We start from the raw sequence: 23,088 nt of genomic DNA, 5'->3' as shown, positions 1-23,088 counted from the left end.
GAAAGGAGTAGATGTCTGGAAGAAGCAGAAGCCGCTTCCAAACATTACTTGAATAATGGTGCCCTCTTCTGGGGTGACTGATGTGACGATGTGACTCTGAAACCCTCCTACTATTTGGTTCAAAACATCCAGAAAGAAATTGACTAAAGAAACAATGAGACTAAAGGTTAAGCACTTACAAAATCATTTAAAGGTTTGAATTTAGGAGCTAGATACATGCATAAATATACATATGATAAATGTATTCAAAGATGTCTCTTTTCCTTTTTTTTTTTTCTTGAGACAGAGTCTGACTCTGTTGCCCAGGCTAGAGTGCAGTGGCACAATCTCGGCTCACTGAAAGCTGTGCCTCCCGGGTTCACACCATTCACCTGCCTCAGCCTCCTGAGTAGCTGGGACTACAGGCGTGTGCCACCACGCCCGGCTAATTTTTTGTGTTTTTTAGTAGAGACGGGGTTTCACCATGTTAGCCAGGATGGTCTCCATGTCCTGACCTCGTGATCCACCCGCCTCGGCCTCCCAAAGTGCTGGGATTACAGGCATGAGCCACCGCGCCCAGCCAAAGATGTCTCTTTTCCAATGCTGTCAAAACCTCAAACTAATGTAAGCACCTCTGTACCTCATTTCCATGGTGCTGTTATATCAGCGGATCCAATTTCCTGTGCTATCAGCATTACTCTTCCAACTTTTCTAGCAAGATTTTAGAACTGACTTGGTTTAGGTTCCATGGCAATGGGAAAAATACCCTCCTCCTTCCCTCCCATTCTCTTTGCCTTTACTTTCTGCTTTTCCATACTCAACACTTATTTTGTGCCCCCAATATGTCTTAAATCAGTTTTTAACTGCCCCTTAAACTATTTCCATGTAACAGCATTTAAAAATGATGGTTCATGACGAAGCTGCTGGGTATAAAGTAAAAGAAAAAGGTTCAATTCTTCTTGCCGCATAAGATTGACGTGCAGATACAAAATGGTTATTTGATGACTTTTACCTTCAATAGTTTTACAGAGTAAAACTAATTTAGCCCTATAGTTCTAAAAAGATGAGAGAGGCAAGTTTAGAAATAGTCATCTACTTCTTATATCTTAATGGTCAGTTTAAATAAGCTGAGACAAAGGGCAAGAGAAATTTTTTTTTTTTTTTTTTTTTTTTTTTTGAGACTGAGTCTTTCTCTGTCGCCCAGGCTGGAGTGAAGTGGCGCGATCTCGGCTCACTGCAAGCTCCGCCTCCCCGGTAGACGCCATTCTTCTGCCTCAGCCTCCAGAGCAGCTGGGACTACAGGTGCCTGCTACCACACCCGGCTAATTTTTTATATTTTTAGGAGAGACGGGGTTTTACCGTGTTAGCCAGGAGGGTCTCGATCACCTGACCTTGTGATCCGCCTGCTTCGGCCTCCCAAAGTGCTGGGATTACAGGCATGACCTACCGCGCCCGGCAGGGAAATCTTTATAGGACCTTGTAACAGGAGTAGCAATTGAAGCACCCAACTCTTAAGTGTTGTAAAAGAAAGTATATCAGTGACTCTGGTAAGATGTTTGGAAAATAAAGATGTTCTAATAAGATTGTATCTTGAATTATTGTGCATTTTAATTATTCATGCACAGTATGCCTCCCCCCAACCCCAAATCTCATCAGACACAATCTCTTGAGATTTACAGAGGGAGCAAATATGAAGAAAACAAAGTTCTCCACTCCTGCATCCCATTCCCACGTTTTCTAGTTGATTGAGGCAAAATGATATCCCCGGAGAACACATGTGTAATGTGGTCATATTTTTTTCAGCTAAGCCACTCCTTGGTCAAATTACTGACACATCGGTTTATACTTGCCCTTTCTATCTGACACAGACAGCAGCCAGAGATTTGGTTCAGTGAATTTAGGGCTTAGAAAGGCAGAGTCTGTAGTGTTGCAAGTCACAGAAGGTCATTCTAAAACACTCGTATACTTGTTAATCACTTGAATAGGGAGATTTGAACAGTCTACTCCTTTCTTTTTTTCAGGCCCGCTCTTAGGACCTCTGACATACAAATGAATGCCAAAGAGTGCTCAGGAGCTCAACTTTTACTTCATCTGTTACTAACCTTCAACCACAAGATAACATCTGTTCCTTTTATCCCAATTTTACGTGCGGCATTCTTAGCCATATCTACACTGTTTTTATGCACATCATCATACCCTGTTGTAGGGCTATAAAGACCCTACTATGGTAGAATTGGGAGCGGACTGAGGGATTAGGACAAAAAGATGTAGAAAACCGCAGATCTAGAGATGCATAGCTATTCTCATAACCTAGGAAGAGAGGTGGATTTCTCCGTCATCAATAGCTGAACACTCCTTGTGTTTCTAAGTATTGAATCCATAAAGTTACATGCAAACATATAGCCCTTGCCTTCAGGCCAAGCCGTAGTTATGCAGAAGGCTTGAAGCAATCACAGATTTAACATTTGTGGTTCCAGCTATTCAGGACCAATTCCCAAACTCCACATGTAACAATTTGTAATTTTGCTAGGACACAGTTTGATGCTTAGGTTTTAAGGCTGGTGTGCTAGACGTTATCAAGTGGTTTGTGAGAGTAGCCCTGTGTCTTCATTGGGTAGAGTAGCTGGGTCGCAAGGATCATGAAGAGATGAAGAAACATCTGTGAAAAGCCAACTAGCCTCGGTGATAGTAAGCAAAGATAGAAACACAGAGGAAGTTACCCTTCGTATTGTCAAAGGTTTCAGTTTTGTGTAAGGCTGTGATTCACGGGCAGTTAATCCCCATCACTAAAATTAAATCCTTTTTTATTCACTGCAAATAGAGAATCTGTGCAAGACATTTTGGCTTTTCTCACCAGCAGAAAATGTGAGGCTTCAGGTTTTTCCTGTTCATTGTTTCATGGGAGCATCTTCCCCAAAACATTGCAAAACTCAAAGTTTTCAGGTTGATGTGGCAGAGAGAGCACTGATCTCGGCTTCAGGAGCTAAATTCTCTAGTCCTGACTGTGCCACTAACAGATTGTGGGACTTCAGACAAGTACATTCCTTTCTCGGGTTTCTTCTTATGCCAAATGGACAGCCTGAGAAGGATCACAATGAACCAGGGACCAACTTCACATTAAAATCTAAGACTTAAGAGACGGACATCTGTCCGTTCCCGGCTACACCTCCGGCCCATCTGGCCCACCCGAAACTGCGCGAAGCCCCTTTCCACCGACGCCAGGCCTGCGGCCTCGCGCGAAGCCGTTGGTCGTTAACATCTCCCCCGCAATGGGCGGGGCCGAGGGCTTCAGCTTCCGGCGGCAAATGGCGAGGCGGCGCGTGGCGTTGCCCACTGGCCTCGGCACGGGCCTGCCCACGCACCCTCCCACCGCGTGCCGGCCTTGTCTACCGCCGTTGAAGGGCTTCCTAGCCCTAGCAGTACATACTGGGAAGCCCCCAAGAGACTCTGCGGGGCCCAGGAGACCAGTTCGGAGTGGGGGAGGGGAAGATAAACCAAACTATTTATGTTAATCGTGCATGCTTCCTTTATGGAGATTGGCCAGGGTTTTACTCTAGTAACCAATCACTTCAGAACAAGGGTGGGCCCGTTGAGATCTCTCACACTCATTGGTTGAGAGGTTGCGGCGCAATGGAAGCCCTTAAACCGAGAGTATCCGGGATTATTTTTCCCCGCCGTGCGGTGCGTGTCCCGGAAGTGACGCACGGCCAAGGCCGGGCGGCCGCCCTGCCCCCGCTTGTTTTCACGCTGTCGCTGCCGGTAGGTGGTTGTGGCCACTTTGCCCGGAGGGAGGCGGCGGCGGCCAGTAATGCCTGGGAAATTCCTCTGGGGGGACATTATGGAGCTGGAAGCACCCTTGGAGGAGTCCGAGAGCCAGAAGAAGGAGAGGCAAAAGGTGCACTGAGCATGGGCCGCGCCTCCTTTTGGGCTGCGCCGGCTTGGGCGGGGAGGGGAACTGTCTGTCCCTGATGATGGCCTGTCAGAACCGGGCCTGAGCATCCGAGGGCCTCCCTTCGCGCCGCCCTCGGCCCTCTGAGGTCGCTCAGGGACCGTTTCCACCTCCACCCTCCCGACCTGGAGAAAGATGGCCCTGGGCTTTGGGCCCCTCCCCAGCGTGGCCCCTCAGAGCCCTTCCCGTTGGCGCCTGAGTCTCAGACGGGCAGACTCAAGCTCCCATCACCATGAAATCTGTTCTTTCTCTTTTTCATTAAGCAGTGACGCTTGTCATTTTGTTTTCATTGGCCCTCTTAGAAGATGATTAAGAAAAAATGATTGCTTTGAATATGTGTTGCTTCTGTCACCCTGTCCCCTGTGCAAGAATCCTGGGGAAAGCGATCTTAGGTTTACAAACCTCAATAACTAGTCTATAGAGGCTTAAGAAAAAGTGTCACAGTGAGCCTTGCCAGGATTTGTCAGTGATGGAGATCGTGTGGGTTGCATTATTAATAGTCTTTACTGTCAGTATTTTCATTCAATCCGCAGGTGTTTATTGAACCTAATTTGTACCATACTCTTTGCTGAGCACCAAGGAGGTTAAACTAAATAAGTAAAGAAATGGTCTCTGCTCTCAAGGAGCCTGTAGAGGAGTTGTAGTCTTTCCTCCTCCCACCCCCCCGCCCTCCAAAAAAAAAAAAAAGGGAAAAGAAAAAAACATCCCGAAAACTCAGAGGACTTAGAGGATCACAGGGTGCTGAAAAATGCCCAGGTAAAATTATCACTGGAGACATTTGACCTGGAAAAAAGAAAGCAGCTGAAGAGGCTAAGGTGGCAGTATTCGAAGGCTGACATTCAACAAAAGAATGAGACTTATTTTGTATAGCCTTAGAAAGCAGAATCTACCTCTCTGACCTTATCACTAAGGTAAACTTGCCATTCCAGCTAACACTTTTATTGTGCTAAAATACACATAACGTTTATCATTTTAACCATTTTTAAGTATATAGCTCTGTGACATTAAGTGTATTTACATCGTTTTGCAGCTGTCACCACCATCCATCTCCAGAACTTTTCATTGTCCCAGACTGAAACTCTGTGCCCATTAAACACTCACTTCTCATTCCTCTCTCCTTCCAGTCCTGGCAACTACCATTCTGCTTTCGCTGTGTGAATTTGACTACTGAAGGTACCTAGAGTGTAAGCAGAAAACCAAGCAGGTATTTTTAAAAAGGCGTCTTTTGAAATTCTTGTCTTTTGCATCCCAATCCTGCCCACCTGTCAAGGCCTAGTTTATGTCTTTCCTGACAACCCGAATGTACCGTTATCTAGTTTCAGTGGCTATCTTTATCATTTGATTGACATTTGTTATGCATTTCTATGTAAAATTAGTTCATTTTTCCTGTATGTATCCCACATATTTCCCAAAAGTTCTTGAGGAAAATGACCAAATCTTTGTCCATCCTTATGTTTCACTATGTTGTTGTAAATTGGTGGCTTTCACATTGTAAATTCCCCAGAAATACATGTTGACTGCCCTTTAACTATGAAAGATAACCAGAGATTTGGAAACGGATTGGAATACCAACTAAAAGAAATAGAGCATTAGAATACAGGTCTGGTGGCTAGCTGCAGTGGCTCATGCCTGTAATCCTAGCACTTTGGGACGCTGAGATGGGAGGATTGCTTGAGCCCAGGAGTTTAGGTAGAGTTTTGTAGAGACCCTGTCTCTACAAAAAATGAAAAAATTAGCTGGGCGCGGTGGCTCACACCTGTAATCCCAGCACTTTGGGAGGCTGAGGCAGGTGGATCACCTGAGGTCAAGAGTTCAAGACCAGCCTGGCTAACATGGTGAAATCCCGTCTCTACTAAAAATATAAAAATTAGGCCGGGCATGGTGGCTCACTGCTGTAATCCGAGCACTTTGGGAGGCTAAGGCGGGTGGATCATGAGGTCAGGAGATCGAGACCATCCCGGCCAACATGGTGAAACCCCTCTCTACTAAAAATACCAAAAAAGGCCAGGTGCAGTGGCTCACGTCTGTAATCCCAGCATTTTGGGGAGGCTGAGGCAGGTGGATCACCTGAGGTCAGGAGTTCGAGACCAGCCTGGCCAACATGGTGAAACCCCGTCTCTACTAAAAATATAAAAATTAGCTGGACATGGTGGCACATGCCTGTAATCCCAGCTACTCAGGAGGCTGAGGCAAGAGAATCACATGAACCTGGGAGGCTGAGGTTGCAGTGAGCCGAAATCACGCCACTGCACTGCAGCCTGGATGACACAGCGAGACTCCATCTCAAAAAAAAAAAATGCAAAAATTAGCTGGGTGTGGTGGTGAGTGCCTGTAATCCCAGCTACTCGGGAGGCTGAGGTACAAGAATCGCTTGAACCCGGGAGGCAGAGGTTGCAGTGAGCCGAGATCGCACCATTGCACCCCAGCCTGGGTGACAGAGCAAGACTCCGTCTCAAAAAAAAAAAAAAAAAAAAAAAAAAAAAAAATTAGCTGGGCGTGGTGGCAGATACCTGTAATCCCAACTACTCAGGATGCTAACGCAGGAGAATTGCTGGAACCCAGGACGCAGAGGTTGCAGTGAGCCAAGATCACGCCATTGCACTCCAATCTGGGCAACAAGAGCAAAACTCTGTCTCAAAAAAAAAAAAAAATTAGCCAGCCGTTGTAGCTCGTGCCTGTAGACTCAGCTACTCAGGAGGCTGAGGTGGGAGGATCACTTGAGCCAGGGAGGTTGAGGCTACAGTGAACCATGGTTGAGCCACTGTACTCCAGCCTGGGAGACGGAGTAAGACCTGTCTAAAAAAAAACAAAACTGAAATGAATGGTGGTCTGGTATTGAGGTGAGGATAACTTTGGTTCGGATGTGTTGAGATATGGAGCTGGTCCTTAGATTCTTAGAGTTGGAATGTAGGTGAGGAAGGGAGTCTGGAAGTACGTATTGAGCCAATAAATAGTAATAAAAGTGAACATAGAGAACAGATACTCAAGGAGCATCCACTGGAGGAGGAAGGAGAGGAACCATTGAAGAAGATATGTGGTAGAGGTAAGAAGGGAATATAAAGTGTAACTGAAACCAAGTAGACGGAGAGTGCCAAGCATTGTGGGTCTAAAGTGGAATAGTTTATTTAATCACCTTGAGATGTTACCAGGCTTAGACTGAGAGGTCTCCCTTTGCCTTGCTTCGGCTTCTCCCTGAAGTGCAGGGCTCACTGCTGTAATCCCCCCAAGGCTGACTCGATAAATAATCTTATTTTTCTGTAGAACCTACTGGTTTGGAAAGATGTGGGCTAGTGCAGTTAACTGCAGATCAGATGATATTATGTGTAACTGCAAAGCATTTTCACACATATTGTTCAATTGTCACAGCAATTCCAATTTTATGGATGAGAAAATTATACGTGAAGGAACTCTAAAAGTTGTGTAAGTTATAGTGAACATTTTGGTGGTAGTAGTTTTTACTATCACTAATCACTGCTATCTATTTTGAATATTTGACCAGGTAACTCATTTTTTTGAGCGTGGCCAAGATTACAGGTGTGTGCCACAACCCGCTGCTAATTTTTGTATTTTTGTAGAGATGGGGTTTTGCCATGTTGGCCAGGCTGGTCTCGAACTCCTGACCTCAGGTGATCCGCCCAACCTTGGCCTCCCAAAGTGCTGGGATTACAGACGTGAGCCACCACGGCTAGCCACCAGACTAAAGTCCTAAATTCCCAAATCATTTATTGTGTTCTGTAAATATCACAACACTGGCCGCTAGTCTGGCATTTTAAAATTGAAGTTGCAGAATAGTGCTTTTTTTTTTTTTTTGAGACGGAGTCTCGCTCTGTCTCCCAGGCTGGAGTGCAGTGGCACGATCTTGGCTCACTGCAAACTCCGCCTCCCGGGTTCACGCCATTCTCCTGCCTCAGCCTCCCGAGTAGCTGGGACTACAGGCGCCCGCTACCATGCCCGGCTAATTTTTTGTATTTTTAGTAGAGACAGGGTTTCACCGTGTTAGCCAGGAGGGTCTCGATCTCCTGACCTTGTGATCCGCCTGTCTCAGCTTCCCAAAGTGCTGGGGTTACAGATGTGAGCCACCGCACCCAGCCTTTTTTAAAAAAATTAAATAGTAAAAAAAAAAAAAAAAAAAAAAAAAAATTCCAGGATTACTGTCCTTCTGTAGAAGTGTAACAATTGAACTTCCATATGGATTATATAGTTTTTTGTTTTCCTTTAACCTGTGAATTGTCAAAGTGCAGGGGGAAGCATAATGTGAAAAGAGAATGGGCTTTCAAGTCAGGCAGTGCTAGATTCAATTTCTAGTACTTATAGCTGCAGGAAATCCCACATGTGGATCTTTGGCAAGTTGCTTAACCTCTTAGAACTTCTGTTTCCTTGTCTATAAAATGGCAAAGGTGGCTGGGCGCAGTGGCTCACGCCTGTAATCCCAACACTTTGGGAGGCCGAGGCTGGTGGATCACCTGAGGTGAGGAGTTTGAGACCAGTCTGGCCAGCAGGGTGAAACCTCGTTTCTACTAAAAATACAAAAATTAGCTGGGCGTGGTGGCGTATGCCTGTAGTCCCAGCTACTTGGGAGACTGAGACAGGAGAATCACTTGAACCTGGGAGGCAGAGGCTGCAGTGAGCCAAGATCGCGCCACTGTACTCCAGCCTGGGTGACAGCAAAACTCTATCCCAAAAATAAATAAATAAATAAATAAATAAATAAATAAAATAAATAAATAAAATGGCAAAGATAATACAGGTTCATTATCCCTTATCCAAAATCCATGGAACTAGTTGTATTTTGGAATTCAGAATTCTGGGGATTTTTAGAAGGGTAGCACCCCGGTAGGGTTTGGGGCCCGAAACCTGTAATCAAACACCTTAATATTAAATATGAGTGGTCATACTAAGTGGGATAAATAAAGACTATAAAGAGCCTCACGTTAGTTCAAGTTAAATTTTGACATCAAATGAGTTCAGGTAAGGTTTTGCCTCCAAATAAGTTACAAAAAAACTTTCGGTTTTCAGAGCTTTATGGATATCGCAGTTCGGATGAGGGATTATGGACCTGTACTTCCCTTATAGGGTTGTTGTGAAGATTTAAATAAGATAAGCTGAAAACACATTACACAGTGCTGGGTAGGTATTCAATAAGTATTAATTTTTTTCTCTTGCAAATGTTGGAAGTTTTTGCTTGTTTAGTAATTTATAATTCTGGGGTTGTCTTTCTTTCCCTAAGGAGAAACCGTTTTAATTTTCCTTAAATCTTATGATGGGATTAGAGAGGGGCTAGAGGCTGAGTCTTGAGAATGCTAGGAAGGGGATGAGAAAGATAGCAAGAGTTGAGGCTTAGAGCTTGGCATTAGTAAGCAGTCTGGATTTCTAGCAGGTAGGTTTTCAAAGTAATTGTAGATTGAGCTGAACTGGTGGGGGAGTCACACTCTGACTTCTCTAGAGTCTTAAAACCTCTGACCATCTTGTCATGCTTCTTTGTTTGTTCACAGAGTGACAGAAGGAAGTCAAGGCACCATTATGACTCGGATGAGAAATCAGAAACAAGAGAAAATGGTGTTACAGATGACCTGGATGCTCCCAAGGCCAAAAAATCTAAAATGAAAGAGAAGCTAAATGGAGACACTGAAGAAGGATTTAATAGACTTTCAGATGAATTCTCCAAATCTCATAAGTCAAGAAGAAAAGATCTACCAAATGGAGATATTGATGAATATGAAAAAAATCAAAGCGAGTATCATCCTTAGATACTTCTACTCATAAATCAAGTGATAATAAACTAGAGGAGGTATGGAAGCTTTTTATTTTGTATTTGACATTATCGTTAAACTATAGGTTGATTTGATTTTTTTAGGCTAATTAGAATTGATTCTATAGTATTTCTTGATTAGTGTCTAGTACTCTTGGTTGCACTAGAGTGTGTACAGGTGAAGCCTGAGCCTTTTTTCCTTTGGCCCTTGTTTATTTCACTGTATGACCTTTTTCTTGGGGCGAGGTGGGAGCAATAGTCAAATTTAAACCCTTTCTGTACATTTGGGTTCCTAAAGTTATTCGGAATTGCTTGATGGTTATCTACTTGAATTTCTTTTCTTTCTTTTTTCTTTTCTTTTTTTTTTTTTTTGAGTCAGAGTCTCGCTCTGTTGCCCAGACTGGACTGGAATGGCACAATCTCGGCTCATGGCAACCGCTGCCTCCCGGGTTGAAGCGATTCTCCTGAGTCAGCCTCTCGAATAGCTGGGATTACAGGCACGCACCACCATGCCTGGCTAATTTTTGTATTTTTAGTAGAGACGGTGTTTCTCCATGTTGGTCAGGCTGGTCTTGAACTTCTGACCTCAAAGTGATCCACCTGTCTCGGCTTCCCAAAGTGCTGGGATTACAGGCGTGAGCCACCACACCAGGCCGATAATTAGTAATTCTTTATATTATATAAATATAATTGCTGATATTCATATACATTTGAGCTTAATGCATAATCTTTGGGGAGCATTGGGAAAAGATGTTGAATCCTTGTCTTATGGCGTTTCTTTTTTTTTTTTTTAATTTGTGAATTTGCTGTTTGGCAGGAAGCACATGTGTTTGTTGATCTAAATAGGGTCCTTTAAATCTGTATTGCTAGCAGTGGAATGTATGGCTTGCTTCTCACCTTGGTGGGATTTTGCCTGGTAAAATCTGTGTTATAATAGGTTTAACAGTTTATTTTGTTTAGATCACATGAGAGTTTAGGAATTCTACTTAAAGGAATTTATCCTAAGGAGATGATCAAGAGGTGTGCAGAGCTGTATGAATAAGATTTATATGCATTCGTCAAAAGTTTAGACTAATTTTTTAGTAATTCTTGTTTGTGGTAGGAATAACTGTGTCACCAGGTATTATGTCTTTAGGCAGACATAGAAGAATCATGATTGTCATTTTCAAATGAATATATTTTTTCCTAATGCTAGTCGTAAAGAAGTATTTTAATTAAATCTCATTTTACAGGTCGAGGGGTAACATATCTCTTTCCTATTCAAGTTAAGACCTTTGGTCCTGTATATGAAGGAAAAGATTTAATAGCTCAAGCACGGACAGGAACAGGAAAGACATTCTCTTTTGCCATCCCCTTAATTGAAAGACTCCAAAGAAATCAAGAAACAATTAAAAAAAGCCGCTCACCAAAGGTAATCGTTATAGGGGGTAAAAGCTTTAAATGTTACTCTAACAGAAAGGGAAAGAAAGTTACACGAGTCCTAAGTTCTAATACCCCCAAGGTAGAGAAGTTAGCGCTGTGGCATAAAGCAAAAATATGTTGTTTTTCACAAAAAGAAATTTCAAGCAAAGTTAAAGTGAAGTAGTTTTTGCATATGAATGTGATGTTCATGGATCCATAGATGTCTTTGATAATTGCATGAATTATAAAGCCGGTATATCTTATTTACAGTTTATATATTTAGTTGACCCTTTTCTTCTCTTTTTTTCAGTCCTGATCTTTGCTTTTAAATAAATGAATTTTCTAAAGAGGTTTAAAACATTTCTAAACACCTCTTTAGAAATGTTATGTTCAGCATCATTTATTTCAGTGTTGCCTTTTTTTCCCTTTAGTATGGAATGCGTCATGAATTTTCATGTCATCCTTGTGCAGGGGTCATGCTAATCTCCTCTGTGTCATTCCAATTTTAGTGTATGTGCTGCTGAAGTGAGCACACACAGATGGACTTTTTAAGAAGAGTATTATAGAAATGATATTGCTAGTTTATATATTATTGGGGTACTAGACATCTGTCTTATTTTATAAATGTAAAATCAACCAACAGAGGGGACTAGTAAAATGTAAGCCTAAAATTTGACTTAAAAAGCGGTGTGCACTTAAGGTTTGTAAAAGTGAAGAAAAAAATCAGCATCATAATATGAACAGCTGTATGACTAAAAGTAATCTGTTCTTTGCAAGACTCCTGAGTGGTATTATAAGAGCAAATTAACATACGTAAATATAATTAAATCATAATAGTGTTGGATCAGCTATCCCAAATCAAATTGGCTGTGTTGACTTACAGGATAAATATTTTTGGAGAGTTATGTTTTTGGGGTGAAATTAGGAAAAGACTGAAATAGGACATAGGATATAATCTCAACACTGCCTTTTTTTTCTTTTCTTTTTTTTTTTTTAAAGACAGGGTCTCACTGTGTTGCCCAGGATGGAGTACAGGGGTGTGATAATGGCTCACTGTAACCACGCACTCCTGGGCTCAAGCAATTCTCTCTTCCTCTCAGTCTCTCCAGTAAGTAGGACTATAGACAGGTGCCACCACACTTGGCTAATTTTTTATTTTTTTGTAGAGTTGGGGGTCTCACTATGTACAGCCCTGGCTGGTTTTGAACTCTTGTCCTCAAGTGATCCTTTCACCTTGGCCTCCCAAGATGTTGGGATTACAGGTGTAAGCCTCCACGCCTGGCCCCAAAGCTGCCTTAAAAAGCTTTTGTATTAGAAAGATGTTACTGGAGATTCCACCTCCAACATTTCTAGTGTTTGATTTTGGGCAAGAGTTTAATTCTCTGAGACACAAGTCTCTCATTTACGAAAATGGTGTAATAATGCCACTCATGGGTTTTTATGAGAATCAAATTAGATAATTCCTGTAAAGCATTAGTTCCTAGCACATGGTGAACATTCATTCATTTAACAAACATTTTTGAGTTTCCTGTACTATACCAGGCACTGTTTGAAGTATAAGGAATACAGTAACCCAACCTGACATAAATTCCTGCCTTCAAGCTTACATTTTTTTGGGTGAGATAGACAATCTGCAAATAAATAAAATATCAACATCTTAGGTGGTATAAATGCTGAGGAGAAATGATAAAGAGGGGCAGGGGGATATGAAAATGGGCTTGGGAACCTCACTGAAGAGACCTGAAGGAAGTAAGGGAGGATATAATAAATATACGCCGCTGTTCTTGTGGTTATTTGTGTTGTGTCTTTAAATACTATGACATTAATGTTGAGATTCATGGTTTTTATTTTATTTTGAGACAGAGTCTCGCGCTGTCGCTCAGTCTGGAGTGCAGTGGCGTGATCTCGGCTCACTGCAAGCTCTGCCTCCTGGGTTCACACCATTCTCCTGCCTCAGCCTCCCGAGTAGCTGGAACTACAGGTGCCCGCCACCATGCCCAGCTAATTTTTTGTATTTTTAGTAGAGATGGGGTTTCACCGTGTTAGCTAGGGTGGTCTCAATCTGACCTCGTGATCTGCCCGCCTTGGCTGGGATTACAGGCGTGAGCCACCGCACCTGGCCAAGATTCCTGGTGTTAAATGCACGTAAAAACAGTCTTCTTGGTTTTAATTTAGATACGTCTTTAGAAAAGTATCCTTTTGTTTTTTAAACCTCTTGCTCAGGTACTTGTTTTGGCTTCAACAAGGGAACTGGCAAACCAAGTAGCCAAAGACTTCAAAGATATAACTAGGAAAGTCAGTGTGGCGTGTTTTTATGGTAGAACATCATATGAAAGCCAAAGTGAGTAAATACGTATGATAGACGTGCAAAGACGTATTTGATACTTATATTTAAATAAATAATGTGAAAGTGTGAATTTTACATATTGGTGGCATTTCTCTCTTCTCACAGTTAATCATATTTGAAATGGTATTGACATCTTGGTTCGAACCCCTGGTCGTATCAAAGACCATCTGCAGAGTGGCCGATTGGATCTTTCTAAACTGTGACATGTGCTTGATGAAGTAGATCAGATGTTAGATTTAGGTTTTGCTGAATAAGTTGAAGATATTATTCATGAATCCTACAAAACTGGTACATCCTAATTCAAAATAAGCACATTAGCAATTATTCTTCAATCTTAAATGCAAATGAGTTTTTATTTAATAATTTTTATTGCAGTGTCCCCTGCGTTCTAACAAAACTCATTTGGTATCTGTTCTGTCCTTGAAAAAGAAAGTACGATAGCATCCTTTTAACTATTTTCTTAGCTTTCTATGCTTTATTCTGTTTTTTTTTTAATAGTCAGTACTTAGATTTACTAACTCATTTTATTGATTTCTTTGTTCATTGTTTCTTCTTAAATTCTCACCTTCCTTTTGGGTTCAATTCTCTTCATATTGTCCCCCAGTTTTGCAAGTTGAAAGTTTTAATAATTGCAATGAAGTCTGTGTGTTAAATATTCACCCTAAGTTTTGAATTTTTCGTTTTTTTTGAAGCTTGGGGGGATTTGTAAGAGCTGGCTACATCGTGGGAAATCAAGAAAACATTTGAATTCTTTTAGTTTATTTAAGATGCTGAAGACAATCCTCAGACTTTACTTTTTTCTGCAACTTGCCCACAGTGGGTATACAAAGTTGCAAAAAAAAACATGAAATCCAGATATGAACAGGTTGACCTTGGAAAAATGACTCAAAAGGCTGCAACTACTGTGGAAGTAAGTAGCTTTCTAGCATGATAGATTTTAGCTTTTAGTTGGTATTTACTTTTGACATTTGTTGAAGCTAAACTTAAGTTTTGGGTACCTCTTCAGGCCTAATCTCTCTTTTCTGCTCTTAGTAAGACACCTATATATTTTTATAGTCTGAGACTGAGTAGCAGAATAGAGCAAATGGGGGAAAAAAAGTGTATGAATAGGCAGGTCCTAATAGGAAACACACAAGCAGCCATAGAGACAGATTTGAAGTGTTTCTTTCTTTCTCTCTTTAAAGCAGCTCAAAAAAACAAAAACAAAAAACAACAAAATATTTATAACGTGACAAAAAAGGCGATTTATATTGATTAAAAAAGAGTAGTGTGGAGATAATTTATTAAAGCTGAGGTGACAAGAAGTTAGATCCTCATCCCATTCCCCCAAACCAAAAAGTTTCTCAAAGATTAAAAAAATTAAGCTATAAAATAACTTAAAGCAGATGACGTAGGTGAGTAAAGAGTTTTTTGATTTTAGGAAAGGGAATGCTTTTCTAACATAGAAGTTGGGCCAGGCGTGGTGGCTCACGCCTGTAATCCCAGCACTTCGGGAGGCCAAGGCGGGCAGATCACTTGAGGTCAGGAGTGTGAGACCAGCCTGGCCAATATGGTGAAACCCTGTCTCTGCTAAAAATAGAAAAATTAGCCAGCCTGGTGGCAGGTCCCTGTAGTCCCAGCTATTTGGGAGGCTGAGGCACAAGAATCACTTGAACCCAGGAGGTGGAGGTTGCAGTAAGCTGAGATTGCACCACCGTACTCCAGCCTGGGTGACAGAGGGAGACCCTGTCTCAAAAAAAAAAAAAAAAAAAAAAAAAACCACAGAAGTCAGAAGAAGAATCTATAAAGGAAAAGTTTATAATTTTAACCCCATGAAAGTTAAACCAGTGGTATGTTTAAAAAAAGAATTAGGGCCGGGCATGGTGGCTCACGTCTGTAATCCCAGCACTTTGGGAGGCTGAGGCGGGCGGATCACGAGGTCAGGAGATCGAGACCATCCTGGCTAACACGGTGAAACCCCATCTCTACTGAAAATACAAAAAATTAGCCGGTCATGGTGGCGGGTGCCTGTATTCCCAGCTACTCGGGAGGCTGGGGCAGGAGAATGGTGTGAAACCCAGGAGGCGGAGCTTGCAGTGAGCCGGCCACTGCACTCCAGCCTGGGCGACAGAGCAAGACTCCGTCTCAAAAAAAAAAAAAAAGGCTAGGTTCGGTGGCTCACGCCTGTAATCCCAACACTTTGGGAGGCCAAGGTGAGCAGATCATGAGGTCAGGAGATCGAGACCATCCTGGCCGACATGGTGAAACCCTGTCTCTACTAAAAATACAAAAATTAGCTGGGTATGGTGACGCGTGCCTGTAATCCCAGCAACTCGGGAGGCCGAGGCAGGAGGATCGCTTGAACCTGGGAGGCGGAGGTTGCAGTGAGCCAAAATCACGCCACTGCACTCCAGCCTGGAGACAGAGTGAGACAACATCTCAAAAAAGAAAAAGAATTAAAGTTAATATTTACAGTATTTATGACAGTCAACTAGGTAATATATGTCATCTTTCTATTTAATAGATGCATATATATGTGCATGTAGGAAAGACTAGGTGACTAAGTGAATAGTAGTATCTGCAGGATGTAATGCAGTGGTTAAAAAGAATTAGTGATAAAAACCAAATTATACAATGATGTGTACAAAAATTACACTATTTTAAAAAATACATAAATAGTGCTAAATGGATTCCTTAGGCATTTATGTAAATATACAAAAACAGGTTGAAAGAATAAACATCAAATAATGATTACTTCTGGGAAGGGGAGTGCTGGATGGTTAAAAGAAACTTTGCGGGCCGGGCATGGTGGCTCATGCCTGTAATCCCAGCACTTTGGGAGGCCGAGGCAGGTGGATCATGAGGTCAGGAGTTCGAGACCAGCCTAGCCAACATAGTGAAACCCCATCTCTACTAAAAATACAAAAATTGGCTGGGCATCGTGGCTCACACCTGTAGTCCGAGCTACTCGGGAGGCTGAGGCAGGAGAATTGCTTGAACCGGGGAGGTGGAGATTGCGGTGAGCTGAGATTGCGCCACTGCACTCCAGCCTGGGCGACAGATTGAGACTCTCTCAAAAAAAAAAAAAAAAAAAAAAAGAATAAGAGAAAAAAAGAAGCAAAGAAGCTTTGTATATTTTGTAATGGTTGAAAGTTTTGCAGTAAGAATGTAAAATATGTCAGTAAAAAAAGTTGATAAGGACATTTTCAAACATATAAAATTGAATAATAAATTGAATAGAAAGATTGAATAGTATAAAGAACATGATGTACCCATTACCTATTACCGGTCTTTAACAATGATCTTTTCTTCACCCTTTCATTTGAAACAATGCCAGTCATCATTTCATCTTCAAGTAATTGTGTATATTTCTAAAATGATAGCTAAGGGCTCTTTAAAACCACAGTCATTATCACAGTAGAAGAAAAACAGTAATTTTTTTTTTTTTTTTTTGAGACGGAGTTTCACTCTTGTTGCCCAGGCTGGAGTGCAGTGGTGTGATCTCAGCACGCTGCAATCCCTGCCTCCCTGGTTCAAGCGATTCTCCTGCCTCAGCCTCCTTAGTAGCTGGGATTACAGGCACCCACCACCACATTCGGCTAATTTTTTGTATTTTTAGTAGAAACAGGGTTTCGCCATGTTGGCCAGGCTGGTCTCGAAATCATGACCTCAAGTGATTGGCCTGCCTTGGTCTCTCGAAGTGCTGGGATTACCAGCGTGAGCCCCTGTGCCTGGCATAGTAATTCTTTAATATGATTAAATAACTAGTATGCACATTGCCCTTGCTGTCTTTTTTTAAATAGTTTGTTTGAATCTGGATCCAAATACGATTCTTACATTGCTACTGATTGATATGAGTCTTAAACATTTTATAATCTATAGTTCCTTTTTTTCTTTGCAATTTTCTGTTGAAAAAACTCATTTGTTGGCCAGGCACGGTGGCTCACACCTATAATCCCAGCACTTTGGGAGGCCGAGGCTGGTAGATCACCTGAGGTCAGGAGTTTGAGACCAGCCTGACCAATAGGGTGAAACCCTGTCTCTACTAAAAATACAAAAATTAGCAAGGCATGGTGGCATGTGTCTGTAGTCCCAGCTACTTGGGAGGCTGAGAAAGGACAATCGCTTGAATCCAGGAGGCGGAGGTTGTGGTGAGCTGAGATCGTGCCACTGAACTCTAGCCTGGGTGACAGTGTGGGACTTCGTCTCAGAAAACAACAACAACAAAAAAACTCATTTGTCTTATGAGTTTCCCATAGTCTGTTTTGCTGATTTGCATCCCTGTGGTTTTTATTTTTATTTATTTTTTTTACTGTTAACACCACTCAAAGATGTGGGTTTTCTTGTTTATTCGTGTTGTGTTTTTGTTTTTGTTTTCTTGTCGCCCAGGCTGGAGTGCAATGGCGCAGTCTTGGCTCACTGCAACCTTTGCCTCCTGGGTTCAAGCGATTCTCCTGCCTCAGCCTCCCGAGTAGCTGGGATTACAGGCGTCTGCCACCATGCCCAGCTAATTTTCGTATTTTAGTAGAGACGGGGTTTCACCATGTTGGCCAGGCTGGTTTGAACGCCTGACCTCAGGTGATCCACCCGCCTCAGCCTCCCAAAGTGCTGGGATTACAGGCGTGAGCCGCCGTGCCTCACCTGTATATATCTTTAAGTAGAGTGCCATATTTACAATTGTTTAAATTGAGGTAAAATTCACATAACTAAAACTAACCATTTTAAAGTGTACAATTCAGTGTCATATAGTACATTTACAGTATACAGCCATCATTTCTATCTAGTTCTAAACATTTTCATCACTCCAAACCCACAACCATTAAGCAGTTACACCCCATTCCCTCCTTTCCTTTGTTTTTTTTTTTTTTTTTTTTTAAGATGGAGTTTAGCTCTGTTGCCCAGGCTGGAGTTCAGTGGTGTGATCTTGGCTCACTGCAACCTCCACCTCCTGGGTTCAAGCAATTCTCCTTACTCAGCCTCCAGAGTAGCTGGGACTACAGGCGCCCATGACTAAGTTTTTGTATTTTGAGTAGAGATCGGGTTTCACCATGTTGCCCAGGCTGGTCTCGAACTCCTGACCTCAGGTGATCCGCTGGCCGTGGCCTCCCAAAGTGCTGGGATTACAGGCGTGAGCCACCATTCCCAGTCTCCATTCCCTCCTTTCTTTATCCACTGTCAACCACTAGTCTGTTTTTTGTCTCTATGGATGTACCTGTTTTAGATATTTCACGTGCAGTCATGTGCTGCATAACGATGTTTTGGTCAGTGATGGATCATATATATGATGGCACATGCTCGATGGTGGTCCCATAAGATTAAAACGAAGCTGTCCTATACAGGTGTATCAGTTTTTATCTTTTATACCATATTCTTACGGTGCCTTTTCTATGTTTAGATATGTTTAGAGACGCACATACTTACCATTGCCTACAGTGTTCAGTACAGTAACAGGCTGTTTAGGTTTGTAGCCTAGTAGCAATAGGACATACCATATAGCCTAGGTGTGTGTAGTAGGCTATACCCTAGGTTTGTGTAAGTACACTCTTTGATGTTTGCGTAATGATGAAGCTGCCTAACAATACATTTCTCAGAACGTATCCCTGTCATGAAGCAATGCGTGACTGTAAATGTAATCATACAATATGTGACTTTTTATGTCTTGTTTCATTCACTTAGCATAATGTTTTTGAGGTTCATTAATATTATAATTTTTATTATGTACAATGAAATGCAAAATCTTGTGTACCTTTGCCTATTTTTGAAAAATTCATATGTGTGTAACCCAAACCCCTTATCACCATATCGAATATTGCCATCATCCCAGAAAGTTCCCTCATGCTCCTTCCCTGTCAGTATCCCCAGTTTAGAGACAACCACTGTTTGATTTTTCTTCCAGAATTGATTGGTTTTGCCTATTCTAGAACTTCATATAAATGGAATGATACTGTATGTGCTCATTTTCTGTTAAGACTTTATTCGGCATTTTTTTTAAGGTTCATATTGTTCCATGTATATCAGTAGTTGGTTTCTTTTAATTGTTGAATGGTATTCTGTTTGAATATACTGCAGTTTGTTTATTCTTTCATCAGTTTATTGATGACCATTTGTCTATATTGTTTTTAAGTGCTGTTGAGGAGAGTCTTTGTCTTACAGTCTCCCAGGAAGGCTAATTCTTGACCAGATAGAAAAAATACACAAGAGAAATATTTTAAAATAATTTTAATGAAACAAATAATGTGATATTTTCTTTCTTCAAAGCATTTGGCCATCCAGTGTCATTGGTCTCAGAGGCCAGCAGTTATTGGAGATGTCCTTCAAGTCAACAGTGGGTCTGAAGGGAGGGCTATTATTTTCTGTGAGACCAAGAAGAATGTAACTGAAATGGCCATGAATCCACACATAAAACAGGTAAGTCTTTTTTTCATGCTTTCTCTAATTGAAATTATGGGGCTGAATCACTGAACAAAAATTATATTGTCCTTTGTGGACCAGATTTGATAGTCATTCTCAAAATTGAGTTGTAAGGCTGGGCATGGTGGCTAACACCTGTAATCCTGTGACCTGATAAGTCAGGATAGAATTTTATCAGTTTTGTTTGTTTGTCTTGAGACAGGGTCTCCCTCTTATGCCCAGGCTGGATTACAGTGGGACAATCATGGCTCACTGCATTCTTGACTCCTGGGCTCAGGTGATTCTCCCACCCCAGCCTCTTGAGTAGCTGGGACTACAGGTGCATGCCACAATGCCCAGCTAATCTTTTGCGTATTTTGTAGAGATGAAATTTTACCATGTAGCCCAGGCTGGTTTTGAACTCTTGGGCTCAAGCAATTCCCCCTGACCCCGCCCCCGACTTGGCCTGCCAAAGTGCTGGGATTACAGGTGTGAGCCATCACACCTGACCTCTATCAGATTTTATCAGTTTTTTTTAAGACTTTGAAAATGTGATCTGGAAAATATAAAAGTTAAAACAAGATGAATTTCTATGGGTAAGAGAGGGTAATATTTTAGAGTTGTGTTATAAAACTACAAATTTTTATTAAATTAGTAAATCAGAATACTAAATCCATGTGTCTTTTTCTTTTTTAAAAAATATCTTGGAAGGTCAGGTCCAGGAACTCTAACTCCTTGCCACTCAAGAAATGTCCTCCCTTTCAGAATATGCCTTGTGCATGTCTCGTCTCAGTGCCCGGCTGTTTGGTGAAGTCACCAGGCCTACTGATTCCAAGTCTATGAAAGTGGTGAAACTGTTTAGTGAACTGCCCTTGGCCAAGAAGATGGAGACTTCTGACTGGTATCCAAATCACCACACTTAACCCTGAACTCATGCAGACACTCCGATTTCTTGGACTCTACAGAGATGAGCATCAGGATTTTATGGATGAGCAAAAATGACTAAAGAAGCTTCGTGGAAAGGAGAAACCAAAGAAAGGAGAAGAGAAAAGAGCAGCAAAAAGGAAATAGTGTTGGTCCCTCAAGAGGGAGAATTTCTTCCTCAGTGGCAGAGAGAAGAAAGTGCATTTATTGTCTTTCCACATATTGGAGGAATGTCATCTTCCTAAATGAAGGTTATTTGGAGGAACACAGTCATCTCCTTGTTGAAATCTAATCCGGTTACATTGTGGCTGGTTTCTTGAACACATTCTAACTGCAAAATTATTTTGGTCTTGGCCGTGTAATGTGAGGTTTACCTGATTCTCTAATGAAATAAATACCTAAAAAAACCCAAAAAACTATCTTTTGGCTGGGCGCAGTGGCTCACAGCTGTAATCCCAGCACTTTAGGAGGCCGAGGCAGGTGGATTGCCTGAGGTCAGGCGTTCAAGACCAGCCTGGTCAACATGGTGAAACCCCATCTCTACTAAAAATATAAAAATTAGCCGGTGTGGTGGTGGGCGCCTGTAATCCCAGCTACTCAGGGGGCTGAGGCAGGAGAATCGCTTGAACCCAGGGGTGGAGGTGGTGAACTGAGATCGTGCCACTACACTCCAGCCTGGATGACAGAGTTAGACTCTGTCTCAAAAAAAAAAAAAAAAAAACCTTTTATAGAAAATGTCAAACATGTACAAAAGTTGATAGAATCATGTAAGGAACCCCTATGTATTCATCCACCAGCTTCAATATGCTATATGCTATTGCTATATGCTATATGCTAATAGCTATGTGCTAACCTACCTACTCTTTCAGAATTATTTTGATGCAAACTCTAGATATATTATTATATCCATAAATGTTTGGGTATGTATCTCTAAAAGAAAAGGATTAAAAAAAAAAAAACCAACAATACTGTTATCACATCTAAAAAATTAATATTTAGAAATATTCATTTCACATTATCAATTATCTTACAAATGGTTATTTTCTTTTATTGTTTGTTTTCTTAAATCTGAGTCCAAATAAGACTTTTACATTGTGTGATTATTAAGTCGCTTTTAATATATGGATTACTCCTTTATGTATTTTTTGTAGCTTTTTTTAAGAAACTACATTGTCATAAATCTAGAGTATTGCTTCCCCATGATGTCATTTAACATGTTCCTCTGTCTTCTATATTTTCTGAATATTCAGTTTGGTTGGTTGGTTTGTTTAGGGCAGAACTACTTCATAGGTGGTGTACTTCCGGCAGGAGGTATATATGTCTAGTTCTTTTTGTGATGCTAACATCCACCAATAATCAGTGCCATCAGTCCTTATGTCAGTGTCTCTCCAGTCATTTTTGTTGTTTGTGACTCGTTATTGAGTAGATTCCTGAGAAAAGGCTTATGGAAACAGTATCGCCTATTGATAATATCTTGTTTGTGACTTTATACCTGAAAATTATTTTGGCTGTATATAAAATTCTTGGTTCACATTTTCTTTCCTTCATTGTCTTAAATATGTTACTTTACTGTTTTTGGAATAAAGTATCACTATAAAAAGTGAGAAGCCAGTCTGATCTTTTTTCCTTATATGTGATTTTCTTAAAATCTTTTTTCTAAGTGATTTCCTTTAAAAATCAGTAGTTTTACTAGAATATATTTTGGTGGTGTTCTTTGTCAGTTTTTCTGGGTACACAGTGTATGCTTTCAATTTGTAGTTTCATATGTATTTTTAAAAAGTTTCAGCAAAATTTTCTTGAATTACAAGTTTTAGCATTTGGTTTTACAGTTGCTTTGGTTTTCTTCTTTAAGGACTCTTGTTGTGCATATGTTGGCTGTCTTTTTTGAATCTCCCTTGTCACATCAAATCTTTTTCCTCTTTTTCCTTATTCAGTTTTCAAAATTTCTCTCTCTCTCTCTTTTTTTTTTTTGAGACAGGATCTTGCTGTGTTGCCCATGTGGGAGTGCAGTGGCTATTCACAGATGTAATCGTGGCACTTGATAGCTTTGAGCTCCTCTAGCTGGGACTGTAGGCATGCACCACTACACATGCCTCAAAATTTCGCATTTTTAAGAAATCTGTGTGTTTATTCAGTCTTTTACTCTTTCTAGTATAGTCTTAATTTGTGAAAAGTTATTTTTTATTTCTACTTCTTTCTTGAGTTATCTCATTGAATAACTGGAAAGATTTTCTTAATTTGATTTTTATTCTTTACCATAGCATTAAAATTTTTTCTTTTAGCAGGCATGGTGGCTCACACCTGTAATCTCAGCACTCTGGGAGGCTAACTCTGGAGGATTGCTTGAGCCCAGGAGTTCAAGACAAGCCT

At 41.2% G+C, this 23,088-nt stretch overlaps 1 protein-coding gene, 1 non-coding gene and 2 pseudogenes across 2 annotated transcripts in view; 3 read left to right on the top strand and 1 right to left on the bottom strand.

The window, feature by feature from the left end:
• Window positions 1-3,449, top strand: part of STOX1 (storkhead box 1) — a 73,223-nt gene extending 69,774 nt beyond the window's left edge. Inside the window, exon 5 of the mRNA XM_054436655.2 lies at window positions 2,042-3,449. The gene's annotated coding sequence lies outside the window, so the exon portion shown is untranslated. The remainder of the gene's footprint in view (window positions 1-2,041) is intronic.
• Window positions 3,450-3,676: 227 nt separating this feature from the next.
• On the top strand, window positions 3,677-22,335 carry LOC129006712 (ATP-dependent RNA helicase DDX50-like; annotated as a pseudogene).
• LOC129006935 (U6 spliceosomal RNA) lies at window positions 11,505-11,611 on the bottom strand. Its single transcript, XR_008492128.1, has one exon. It is a non-coding gene; the product is annotated as a U6 spliceosomal RNA (small nuclear RNA).
• On the top strand, window positions 20,544-22,335 carry LOC129006716 (small ribosomal subunit protein mS33-like; annotated as a pseudogene).
• Window positions 22,336-23,088: the final 753 nt, after the last annotated feature.

This window comes from Pongo pygmaeus, chromosome 8, assembly GCF_028885625.2.
Source record: "Pongo pygmaeus isolate AG05252 chromosome 8, NHGRI_mPonPyg2-v2.0_pri, whole genome shotgun sequence".
Lineage (NCBI taxonomy): Eukaryota > Metazoa > Chordata > Mammalia > Primates > Hominidae > Pongo > Pongo pygmaeus.
The sequence above is the reverse complement of the archived record's forward strand: the minus strand, read 5'-3'. Positions and strand labels throughout refer to the sequence as shown.